The 12,434-nt window shown below is 38.4% G+C and overlaps 1 protein-coding gene across 1 annotated transcript in view; it reads right to left on the reverse strand.

Annotated features, from left to right (window-relative positions):
* The window catches only part of EYS (eyes shut homolog), a 938,397-nt gene that overhangs the window by 739,625 nt on the left and 186,338 nt on the right, over nucleotides 1-12,434 (reverse strand). The gene's annotated exons all lie outside the window — the stretch shown is intronic.

The following is a 12,434-nucleotide window of genomic DNA, read 5'->3' on the forward strand; positions in this document are numbered from 1 at the left end:
GTATGTGGACAATGTGACCACCAAAGGGACAGAGATGGGTGTAGTTGCACCTCATACAAGTAACAAAAAGTTTCCAAAGGACAAGATTACCTTGACCTTGGGAACTAAGGACCACCAAGGACCATAGCCATCAGCACTAACTATATGCCATCAACTCCATAGTATTGTACAATCACAGATATTTTACAATGTCAGTGTTACAGAATAACAGTATGTAGGTGTAGTGAGAATGACTAACAACGTGTAAAAATTGTTAGCATGAAGTATGCTGTTTACAAATTAATTCAATAAAATTTTGTTTCAAAGTTTAAAACTGACCCGACCTATCAGTCTTCTAAACATTTCCATTACAGTGATCTCTGATTCCCTAACTGTATTGGTTTTATGTGGCAAGGTTTTGGTAGCAGGGGGGGGTTACAGGGGTGGCTCCTGTAAGAAGCTGCTGGAAGCTTCCCCTGTGTTCGAGAGAGAGCGAGCCCATATCAGCCGGCTCTAAGACGGACCTGCCGCCGGCCAAAGCTGAGCCAATCAGTGATAGTGGTAACGCCTCTGTGATAACATTTTTAAGAAGGAAAAAAAGTTGGGATGCGGAAGAAAACAGCCACCGGAGAGAGGAGTGAGAACATGTAAGAGAAACAAGCCTGTGGACACCAAGGTCAGTGCAGAAGGAGGGGGAGGAGATGCTCCAGGCGCCGGAGCGAAGATTCCCCTGCAGCCCGTGGTGAAGACCCTGGTGAGGCAGGCTGTCCCCCTGCAGTCCAGGGAGGTCCACGGTGGGGCAGATATCCACCTGCAGCCCGTGGAGGACCCCACGCCGGAGCAGGTGGGTTCCCGAAGGAGGCTGTGACCCCGTGGGAACCCTGCGCTGGAGCAGGTTCCTGGCAGGACCTGTGGATCTGTGGAGAGAGGAGCCCATGGAGCAGGTTTTCTGGCAGGACTTGTGACCCCGTGGGGGACCCACGCTGGAGCAGTGTGCTCCTGAAGGACCACACACCGTGGAAAGGACCCATGCTGGAGCAGTTCGTGAAGAACTGCAGCCCGTGGGAATGGCCCACGTTGGAGAAAGTTCGTGGAGGACTATCTCCCGTGGGTGGGACCCCACGCTGGAGCAGGGGAAGAGTGTGATAAGCCCTCGCCCTGAGGAGGTGAAGCGGCAGAAAATAACATGTGATGACCATAAACCCCATCCCTGTCCCCCTTGTGCTGCTGGGGGAGCTTGGTGGAGAAATCCGGGAGTGAAGTTGTGCCCGGGAAGAAGGGATGGGTGGAGGGAAGGTGTTCTGAGATTTCGTTTTATTTCTCATTTACCTTACTCTGGCTGATTTGTAATAAATTGAGCTAATTTTCCCTAAGCTGAGTCTGTTTCGCCCGTGATGGTAATTAGTGAATGATCTCTCCTGTCCTCATCTCGACCCGCAAGTTTTTTGTTATATTTTTCTCTCCCCTGTCCAGCTGAGGATGGGGGAGTGATAGAACGGCTTTGGTGGGCACCTGGCATCCAGCCAGGGTCAACCCATCACACTAACTAATATACATGTTTTGTAAAAATGAACAGTATTCAGGTGGCTAAGCGAAGCCTTTAAGAGAACTGCAGTGATGGGAATTCCACATTGCGAATCTCTGAGTTAAACTAGTGAAACAGCAGATAGCTGAAGTGGGCTGTCATCTCCTGAGTGACCCAGATATGAGGAGCATGTTATGCAACAGAATTAGTGTGACTTACCTTCCCAGGGCCTGGAAGAACATAATGTTCTCTGCCAGCTGTATATTCCTTAGTCCCCATTTTCCAAATTCCTATCCCTGCATCTTTCTGTTGTGACAATACCCATACACAACTCTGCCATTTCCAGATTTCATTCCCCTTAATCTCCAGAAACATCTGCCACTCCCTATGTACTGTCCTCGTCCCTGATGTTATGTTTGGTTACATTTGACACTACTACAAAAACGTAAAAACAAGGTGATACGTTTGAGGTAACTGTATCTATGGGTACGTCTACCTTTGTCGTTCAGTATACAAAGCTTCCCCCCAAAAAACCTATAAAAATATGATTTTTTTCTGTATGTCAATATAGTTTACATCCATAGAATCCCAGGATAATTTAGGGTGAAACAGACCTTTGGAGGTCGTATAGTCCTACTCCTTGCTCAGAGCAAGTCAACTTTACAGTCCAAGCTGGTTGCTCAGAGCAAGTCAACTTTACAGTCCAAGCTGATTGCTCAGGATCTTGTCTAGTTGAGCCCTTTGGACATATATATATAAATACCCTCTTTGCCTAAGTAATTCTTAATTTGGCATTCCTCTGTCATTGATAGTACTTCTTTCCTCTAAATTTTGTCACTCAGCATAGGGACTTGGGCAACTTGAAAGCAGATATTGCAAGTAAAAACCAGAGCAAAGGCACTGAATGTCAGCCACCTCATTCAGCAGTGGGCTTACATTATCCTTGTCTCATTTTTTTTCTGCTGCTGTACCTCTAAAAATGGGATTTATAGGATAGCTTCTCTTTTATGATTGCTTTTCATAGGTACAGTATTTATTTGGAAATTCTCATTGACTAGACTCAACCTTTTATCTCCTCAGTCACTAAACATTACTATTTACTGGTTAAAACTCTTTAACTAGTATTTTCTTTCTTCAAATATCTTATTAAGTACATTCTGCAAGAAAGAGCTTCTTCAAATAAGTTCACTGAAGTTTAACCCTCTTCCTAGTGGATACATGTTCACTTAAAAAATCTGTTCTCAGAGATGGAATTGTTGTGAAAACTACATTTACTTTTCATCTAGCAAAGTGGCTTTTCTGCACCTGGGGTGAAACGTATTACTGGCAAGACAGCATTCAGGAATTAAATCACTATTTCCAGATTATACCTGAATTGTTCTGAGGATAATTAAAGGACAAGTCTTAGGGAAGCTTAAGCCAGCACTTTCCACCAACATGAAGTAATTTTTTTTAAGCTGAATTGAGATCACCCCAACAGCATCCTGATAGTTTTGTTGAAAAGTGGTACAATAACCTTTTTTTTTTGCCTTATCAGTTTTCAATTGCCTGGTAAGATGACGCGCAAAATAAGGATGTTGGTGTGTATAGACTTCTCTGCTACTTTTAAAGTACACGGAGAAAACCCCAACTCAACCCAAAATTTAGAGAGCAAATGGAGTATGAATGCTTGCAGTTTTTGTTTTGTCTTACATGTTCTCTTATGTTTTTTCCTATCCTCAGATTTTCTTCCTTTTTTTCCCCCCTCCCCACTCATTCCACAAATTTCTCAATTTTTTCCATAGGTATTCTCAACATTAGGAACTTGAGTGACTAGTTTATGACAAAAGATTTAAAGAAATTAGTACATGCTCTTTGGCCAAATGACAAAAAAAGGAAGAGTATTTTTATTTTTCTATGTTGATGCAGCTAGAAAAGTTGTTAAAATAAAGAAAAAAAATCCTTAGATTAATACCAGAAAAAAAATTTCTGCTTACAATTTTCCTATATGTAAAATGCTTTCCTAAGAGAAGCTGTAGAAGCCACTCAAAGTGGGAAGTTAATAACTGCAATGACCATATGGAAATTTAGTTCATAGTTAACAAACATGTTGCTACTTAGTGAACTCAATTGAGGAACTTATTTGGGGAGATCTTTTAATCACTTCTTCCAATTGCAATACAAGTCTTTTTATGAAAGGGAAAGTTACAATATTTTTCCTTCAAACTGTGTACAAAAATGAAAATGAAAATGAGGATAATTCTATAGCTGTCAATAAATTCTGCCATGCCTGTAACAGCTAAGGTCTTAAAACTTTACAACATTGATTCATTAGCCTACAAAACACCAGGGCACGTGAGTGAATTTTTTAGCTTAAAAAGAGAAAATGAGTTGGTCCTAACTTACTATATCTGTCATTACATGGAGTGAACATCTTTTTTTTTTTTTTTTTTAAGAATTAAATTATTATCTTGCAAAATATACTGAAAAAAAAAGAAAAAAGGTACAATTATTTACTGATTTTTTTTTTTTTGTCTGCTTCCAAATTTACGTAACATACTACTGTAACACGTGCTGTTTTAAACTTCTGGAAATTTCACCATCTCAAAATCATCTAATTATTTTTCCTCTGCATACAATTCATAGAAATGGCATTGCATTTTATCAATAAAACCAATGTTTCATATTGATCATGTAGCACATCTTTCACTGTAATGTTTATCAATTTTGTGTATTTCATTTTTCAGTATTTTTGCTGACTTATGCTTTTATTTACTGACAATGGGTTAAAATGACCATGTCATCTTCTCAGAAGTTTTGTTTAAAAATGAAACAAAACATTCTTTTTGGTTATTTCTGGTGTATCTTACTGTCTATTTATAATTAATTATATGCTGTTCTAGTAGATCAATTAAGATACATTGTATAAAGATATGTAAAGGTATTGCATGATTAGAGCTTTACCTAAATATTTTTCATTTAAATTAACTCTTGGAAATCAGGACGTGTAGTTTATTACATGAAGATTTCTACTGTTCATTAACTTCTGTACTGCTCAGGGATACTTAACAGCACATATGAAAGCACATAGGGTGCTTTGATGCTGTTTATTTCAATACAATAAGAAAAGCAGGGAAAGGTTGTTTCAATAAAGTTCAAAGTAAACACCGAAGAAGCACAAAACTGTATAGGACATTTCAAAATTTATGTGAACTCTGTAGAATTACTGCTACAGTGTGGAAGAAAATGGACTAATTAACTTGTGCAAAAGTAGCCCCTAATGGAAGTATCTGACTTTGAACTACTGCTGTTTGAACAGGCAGCTGGAAGGACAAATACGGGAGAGACATCAGTGGAATTAATGATGGTGGCAAAGTGGCTTCACAGAGATGAGACTATATTGCTCGGATAGTCCATGGGGAGAAAACAGTAGGAAAGACTCTAGATTTTTTTTAAAAGGAAAATGACAATCATCTATTTTATATGTTGTACATAAGTATAAAAGTTGCATCTGAGAGCAGTAGATTTTGCAGTGCCAATTTTCATTGCTTCTAGCATTGCTAGTAGAGCTGTTATAAATATTCATAACAATTTTATCACTCCAACCAACTGCTTTAATATATAGTTTGCCAAATATATTAAATGTTTGTTTCCTTACGGCTTTTTTATACTCAGAAAACAAATGTTCATTGATACAGTGCAGAGGGCTTTCAAAGAGTCCTCGTGGCTTTTTTTAAAAGAACTGCATCTGTTAAACAAGGTAAGGTTTTCTCTCAGCTATGCTTCCTCTTAATTCTGGATATGTTATCTAGAACTTATTTCTCCTCTCATGCAACAAATAGAAATGGCTGCTCTAAGGATAAGTCTGAAGCCTTCTTGGGGCTATGAGACCTAAGCAGCGTGACTGATGTAGCTCAGTTCTGGCGATTATTGCTAATTCCGCATAGAGGTGCTTTACTTCTGGGTTATAAATTCAACCAGACTTCTGGGCATAAAGTATTACCGAAGAGCGTTAGGACAGAGCGCGGCTCCTCAGGGGAGACCTGACGAAGTGGCAAAGGGGAGCGGTGGTCCCGGAGTTTCCAGAGAGGCTGTTGAGGCTGGCGCGGGGAGAACCGCGGGCCTTGGCACTGCTCGCCACTCTTCGGAAAAGCAGCAGATTGATTCCCAGCCTGGCAGCTGGCTGACGGGTCTGGTTCTGCACCCACCAGGGCAAACCTCAGCTGGCTGGGGATGAAACGTGGAGCTTTCTCCGCCCGGCTGTCATTTCTGCACGAGTTCTGCCGAATGCGTACCACATACCAGCTTTCTGACATGCGGAGAAAACACAGGAGAAAGAGAGGTTCCCTCCTCTCTCCCTCGTTCCCCCAGAAGGAACATATTGGCTTTGGTGAAGGCAGTTCTTTGTGTTCATATACGAGCCTCTTCTGCTTTGCCAGAGAGCACGATAATCTTTGGGCAGCACGTATTTGCAGATTTTTTAACTTAAACTATAATGATGTGACCCATGGTGTTACTGATTGTTCATTTGTACTCGCAGTTTTACTTTATCAACCATATATCCTCTGGGTTCACACTTTGTTGTTGAAATATCTCAGGTTCACCATAAAACTCCAACTATAACAGCTATGGCTTTGATATAGGGTTGTGAGGAAAAGGATCAAAAGAATGTAACATAAACAGTCACAGAGCCATCTGCAAGGGCAAGATTTTAGATACCAATCTTTTCTATTATATTAATTTTTCTGTCCTGTTACAGTGGATCATACTACTTGATATACGCTATTAAATGCATATCCATATAAGAAAGCAAAAATTGAGTGACTGGAGAACAGTTCTCTGAAAGGTATGCATGTTGGTACATGTTTTCATTAATCACTGTTACCCAGGCCTATACAAACACCTGATGTTTACAGAACACATATTCTGCAATTTAGTCAGAGAAGTTAAAACCGGTACTTTTCCTTAGCTTCACTCCCCCTTAACAGCACAGTCTCCTTCCACTGCACTGCATGAACACTAGCCAGAAATCGGCAGCAATTCCTGCTGCTCTTTTGGAAGGCACCAGGACATCCACTGACAGGGATTCCAAGATAAAATTTCACATTCAGGTGTCAGTACAGCTTCTGAAAGAAAATTTAAATATTTGCTTTGAATGGCCAACAGTAGGTGTAATTGTAAAACCCAGAATGATAATATAGATGATTGTCTCTTTAACGCTGCTCTAGCTTTTATTTGCTTGCCAACGCAGCCCTGCTATTCAGGCAATAAGTATAATTTCCTTAGTCCTTGTCTCAAGTGTAGTGCAGGCAAATGGAAATGGACCTTACAACGGCACTGCTTTCGCTTAATCTTTTAGCTTCAGCTTTTTGTGTCTATATAACTCAATTCCTTTGTTAGCTGTAAGCACATAACGTTGCACGAATCAGTGGTTTGTCAGGATGATGGGAGAAAGGCATATTGACAAAATAGACTTGGATACGCTGTGCAGACTATGTAAGTTGAAAGATAGTTGCTCGTAACATAGTAAGGAGGTGTTAGGCAAAAAAAATGCTACAAATGAGCATTTTTACACCCTGCAAAAAGTGGGATGTGTTTTTAATCTGCATGCCCTTCCATACGAAGTGTGTGGCAGAGCAGAAACTGGAAAGAGCGTGTAGCTATTCCAAATTGCCTGCTTGCAACTGCTGTAGGGCTGCACCTTCTTCTCCCTCAAATGTACTTCTGTAGGTAATCATAACTGGCCTGTGAGTTCTGTAAATTTTATGCAATTCAGTGGTTTCTTTCTAGAAAGTAAAGACAGATGGTATGTCAGAAACTTGACAGTCTTCGTAGTCTTGACTTTCCCACTCTTGTGTTTTAGAAACTGCACTTCTTTCTGGGCTTCCAAAATTCAATAATTGACAGTTCTGTTATTCTCATAATTTGTACTAAATTAGTTGATTATATTTTTTCAGTATCTTTGATTTTTTTTTTTTTTTTTTACTTTAATACTAATGATCCAGGAAAAAACAGGGGATTTTAAGCAAAAATAAATCTTTTTGCCTCAATCTAAGCCACTTGCTGTGGGTAAATAGTTAGGTACCTGATTCTACCTTGGGACCTCGAGGAAAGCTTTACCTCCCCAGGTGATGCCCTCTTTACCTGCCTTTACTGCCCAGTCTCCTTGTGCCAGAGGCTTTGCTAGAGCCATTCTAATTCACTGGGAGAAGTCTACCCAAACTACTACATGCCCCTGGGTGGTTAGCATGTGGCACCAGTCCGATTAGCACAAAAGAAACAACAGCTCTTTCTTCCCTGTCAGCTGTTCTTTGGGAATTGTTCCTCTTTTCCCTGTCTTCATGTAAAGATAAGGATAACAGATACCTGTAGCCCTAAATTGTTTTAGACTCTCAGATTAAAAACACTGAGGAAATACTATCGACTGCAAATTAAGAACACTAACTTTTCATTTATAAAATCCATTTAAGAAAAATAAAAGTTTCCAAGAAAATAGAAATGTCTATTGGAATGTGTCTCTGTGGGCAGATTTAAAAAAAAATATTTTTAAGAAGCAGGTTATCATATTGTCAAAATGATGCAGATTAATAGTTTTGTTGAATAAACTTCTGGAAACTGCGATTGGTTCACACTTTAGTAACTGTAAAAGTATGGTTTATGTTAAACCTGTTTTAATTTATTTTTTTCCTTAAAACAGTGGCCCCTCTCTTCTAATACTGAGTAGGTGGAGGTGTATAGAATAAAGTTGCCAAATCAGTACAGTATTAATTAAAAATTTTCCTATGTGATGGATAACAAACAAAAATAAGCTATATTATATTTTCTTCAGAAGTTTAACAGTGATTATATAGATTTAAAAAAGAGATTCCAACATTGCAGCTGCAAAACAGGAGAAATTCAATAGCAGGGTTCTTGCAATAATTGACAAATCAATAGTATATAATAGAATTTTACATAGCAGTATGTTTTGAAGGAGGAAGATCTGTAATGTTCAAACAATGTATTTGTCACCTGTTAAAATGACATGTCCAAATGATATCCAGATTTCTTAAACTGAAGCAAGGCTGCAATCTTACCTTAGAATAACTACTTCACAGATCTTCACGCCTATAAGCCCAATAATGTAGTAATAATATTTTAATCAGTTTTCACTTTTTCTAATAATAAAAAAACCCCCAAATTTACCTTAGACAGAGTTCTAGGTCTTTTACAGCCATCTTGGCAGTTGGCCATAACATGAACATCTAGCTACACAAACTGTGGTATCTTCTGCTTCATCTGGATGGGTGGGGGACGTATGGTATGCGTGCTACAAAAAGCAGAACATGCAACTATTTGGAAACAAAACAACTTTCCTGTGTCAACACATCTAACTGACTATACCCATTAAAGTGTCATCAAGATCTAGATTTTTTTTTCCTTAGAACTGAACTTGCTCCATTAAATGATTTATTTTGCTTAATGAGTGACTTGCAGCAGAGACTATTTCTCCATCACTATCTGTCAAATTATCTCATTAAATCTGCTTTGTCTGGTATGATCTGTTTTCATTAAGCTATGTTAAATGGAATTAATTATGCAACTACACATTATTTTTCTATTGATAAATCCTATCTCAATATATACTTCATGACTTTGGTTCCCAGGATGATGGGCAACAATGGAAAGAACAAAGGAAATTATTTGTTACTACTACAGCTGTCCTCTGAAATATGAGGCATGAGAATTGAGATATAAAAATATGAAATATGAGAATATGAAATGTAAAGAGAAGCTCCATTTCCTGTGAAGTAACAATTCCCATGTTTATCTGACACAGCGTCATCAGTAAATGCTTCCTATAACTAAGCATTATTATCTAGCATAAAGTTAATACACACTAGTCAGAGGGATTTCTTAATAGAGGCAGAAATTATTTTAGAAACATACAGTAAATTACTGAATATAATAATTGTTAGCAGACTAACTATTAATATTACAATTACTTATAATTAATACTAATTAGTGATCAAGGACTTGTGCCAGTAACTGTTACAGCAATACTGAACCCCCCCCCCCATTGTTTCAATTCTAAGTATTTACTACCCTTTGAAATGAAACTAGAGATTAATTTCAAAACAAAAATAAATTTTAAAATTAGATTTCAAGATTCAACACTCTGATTTTTTAAAAATTATTTTGTTCTGGATTATTTTTTTTTTACATGGACTGCTTAGTGCCGCTTATACAAATGCATCGAATGCTTCAGTACTTCCAAATCTGCTTTTGTAAAGAAAAAATAATCTAACAGCCAAATTTCTCTCAGCTGGAATTCTCAAATTACTCATCAGTATTTGATTTTCTGATAATACTGAAAATACATATTTTCTATGGGGAAAAAATGATTTATGATCAAGAAAGTTACAACTAAGAGAAGCAAAAAAAGGGCTGGACAGAATCCATAGTTGTTTGTGTCTTCAAAGAGAAGTTAACCTATGGCTGATGTACAGCCGCTTATCTTCCAAATAAAGATGCCACACCACAGACCGTTGAGGAAAAGGACAATGATTTTCAATTGTGGTTCAGTATAATGTATATTTTCAACAAAAATTCCAGTAAGTTGTATCTGACTCTTTAGTATTCTTCATGCTTTCCTCCCCTAGTCTGTTCAATTGTATTTGTCAATCCCAAAGGCCAGTCATACTAGCTTTCTATCAGGTACTATACCATCCCATTCACTTCCGTAGGCATCGATGTTTAAACAAAAAAATCCAACCTTTACTGTGCCAGGTCATTTAGCTCCGTCTTACAGTCTAACTCAATGTCTGCTAGGAAAGAATCACATCTTATACTGGTCATGGAAGTGTATTTTTGAGGATTATTTTATGAAAACATTTACTGTTATACACCTATTTTGCTTGAGTCTAGAAGTAAATGTTAGCGCACTTACTAACTACACAAAAACTTGGGACCCAATTTTTGTTTGCTTTCCTAAAACTTCGGGTTTTAATTTCTTTTTGTGTTTGGTTAGTATTCACTTTGATGTCTGCATATGTCATACACATTGTACTCACTGATTAATTATATCGCTTTTGCATTCTAATTGTTATACTGTAATTTTTGCTATTGCTTGATATAAGTAGCTGAAAAGAGCTAAAAGCAATGTTTCTGTTTGGAATCTAATATTTCTACTATGTAGGTAAGTTAACTGGGAGACACAATCATTTTTAAATCAATATATCTTTTCATGAACCCCTTTATTTCAGTGCAGCAGAACTGGGCTCAGTGTTTGTTTCATCTGCTATCAATAATAAGGAGAGGCAAATTCTCAGAGAGAATTCCTTGTGATCTATTTTATTCTTCTGTGGGTATATTATAAATAGTATACTCAACAAAGCAAGAATTATGTTCTTCTAAGTATGGATGTTTTGGTACTCTATTAGCATAAATCACTAATATGCAATATTTTGTAAACAACCTCAGATTTTGTGTTAAAGTCCTTTTATATACTATTGCTCTAGTTAATATATATTTACAGGTAGAATTAATAAATGTTCTTAAAACACAAATTTTTAAACAATTTTCGTCAGAATTAAGAATTTGGCAGATACAACATGCATATTTCTTTCAGTAATACAGTATTCATTAATTTCTGAAATTATAGTTTACATGTATTTTCTTCACTAACTTATCATGCTCTTAAATAAAATTCTTGTTACAGATCTCTTATAGATCTGATTACATATCTGTGGAAGTGCAAGTATTTGTATAAGTAACAGGTCTACCTAAACAGCTGCTCCTGGCAATTAAGATCAGGGACTAAGGGAAAGGACAAGATGCAGTAATTAATTTCAGTAATACAGTCAACAGTGCTATGAATTTAATTCTTAGTGAGACTTGAAAAGTCCACAACAGTATTTAACTTAGAATGTGCACACAGAACAAGGTGGAAAAATACGGGCTGGCCACTTTGAACAAAGGACTGGAATCTTTTTTTTTCCTTTGTTCCCATTAGTAAATAGGAGAAATAATTCTTGGTCACCTGTATATAGCAGTTTTCAGATCAGGTAGGACTCAAGGAACATGAGCAAACACAAGGAGTCAGGTGGAAAGCCTTGGGGAGAAAGTTATCAACACCTCCTTAGCGTTTGTGACTACAAGAAAGGTGATGATATTTAGACTGAAGGAGTAATTACACACAAGGAATATTCAGAGAAACTGTCAGGACCTTGAATGCATCAACAGGCTCTAGCTGGCCTGAGCAGCCTATAATCATCTTTCTCTGCACTCTTCCTTGGGGACCTCTTCCCCCTCTCCCGCGGGTTTAACTGCCTGTGTTCAGGGTGAGCTCTGGTGCGGCCCAGCACTGTCCCTTTGGAACACCCTACTGTGAAACAGAACTCGCCTCTGAGATGTCCACACTTCCAGCCATTTACTCGTGAGCTGCATTGAAGCTCAGGCCTTTGCGCTAGATCCTTCCCAGAGCCGTTTTGTCAGTACGCCTGTACCCAGCTTTGTATCTTGCTGGTTCTAATCTGTTGACTTCACTACCCAGCTTGACCGCACGACTGCTTCATCACAATGGACTTGTCTGGTGGTGACTGGACCTTTGGCTGAATCTGTGGATCTGCTCTGTTCTTGGGGGTATTGAGGGATTGTGCCCTTCGGTAGTGAGGACACTGTCCCTGCCAGCCTCGCTGTCACCCTCCATTCCCGCTCTCCTTCTCTTACAGCGTAGACGACTCTTCCTACTCCCTGAAGGAAGGAGTAAGAGTAATCCTAACACGTTTTGTCTGAAGACCCAAACAGGTAAAGTGGACTGGGACTAGATAAATGGCTCTAGGTGGCCCTGCTTGTGCAGAGTGGTGGACAAGATGACCTCCAGAGGTCCTTTCCAACCTCAACCATTCTGTGATTCTGTGATCATCTCCTGTTATTTGCAGAATGAGTGGTTGCTCAGAGTAACCTTTAA

The sequence above is a fragment of the Haliaeetus albicilla genome, chromosome 17, assembly GCF_947461875.1.
Source record: "Haliaeetus albicilla chromosome 17, bHalAlb1.1, whole genome shotgun sequence".
Lineage (NCBI taxonomy): Eukaryota > Metazoa > Chordata > Aves > Accipitriformes > Accipitridae > Haliaeetus > Haliaeetus albicilla.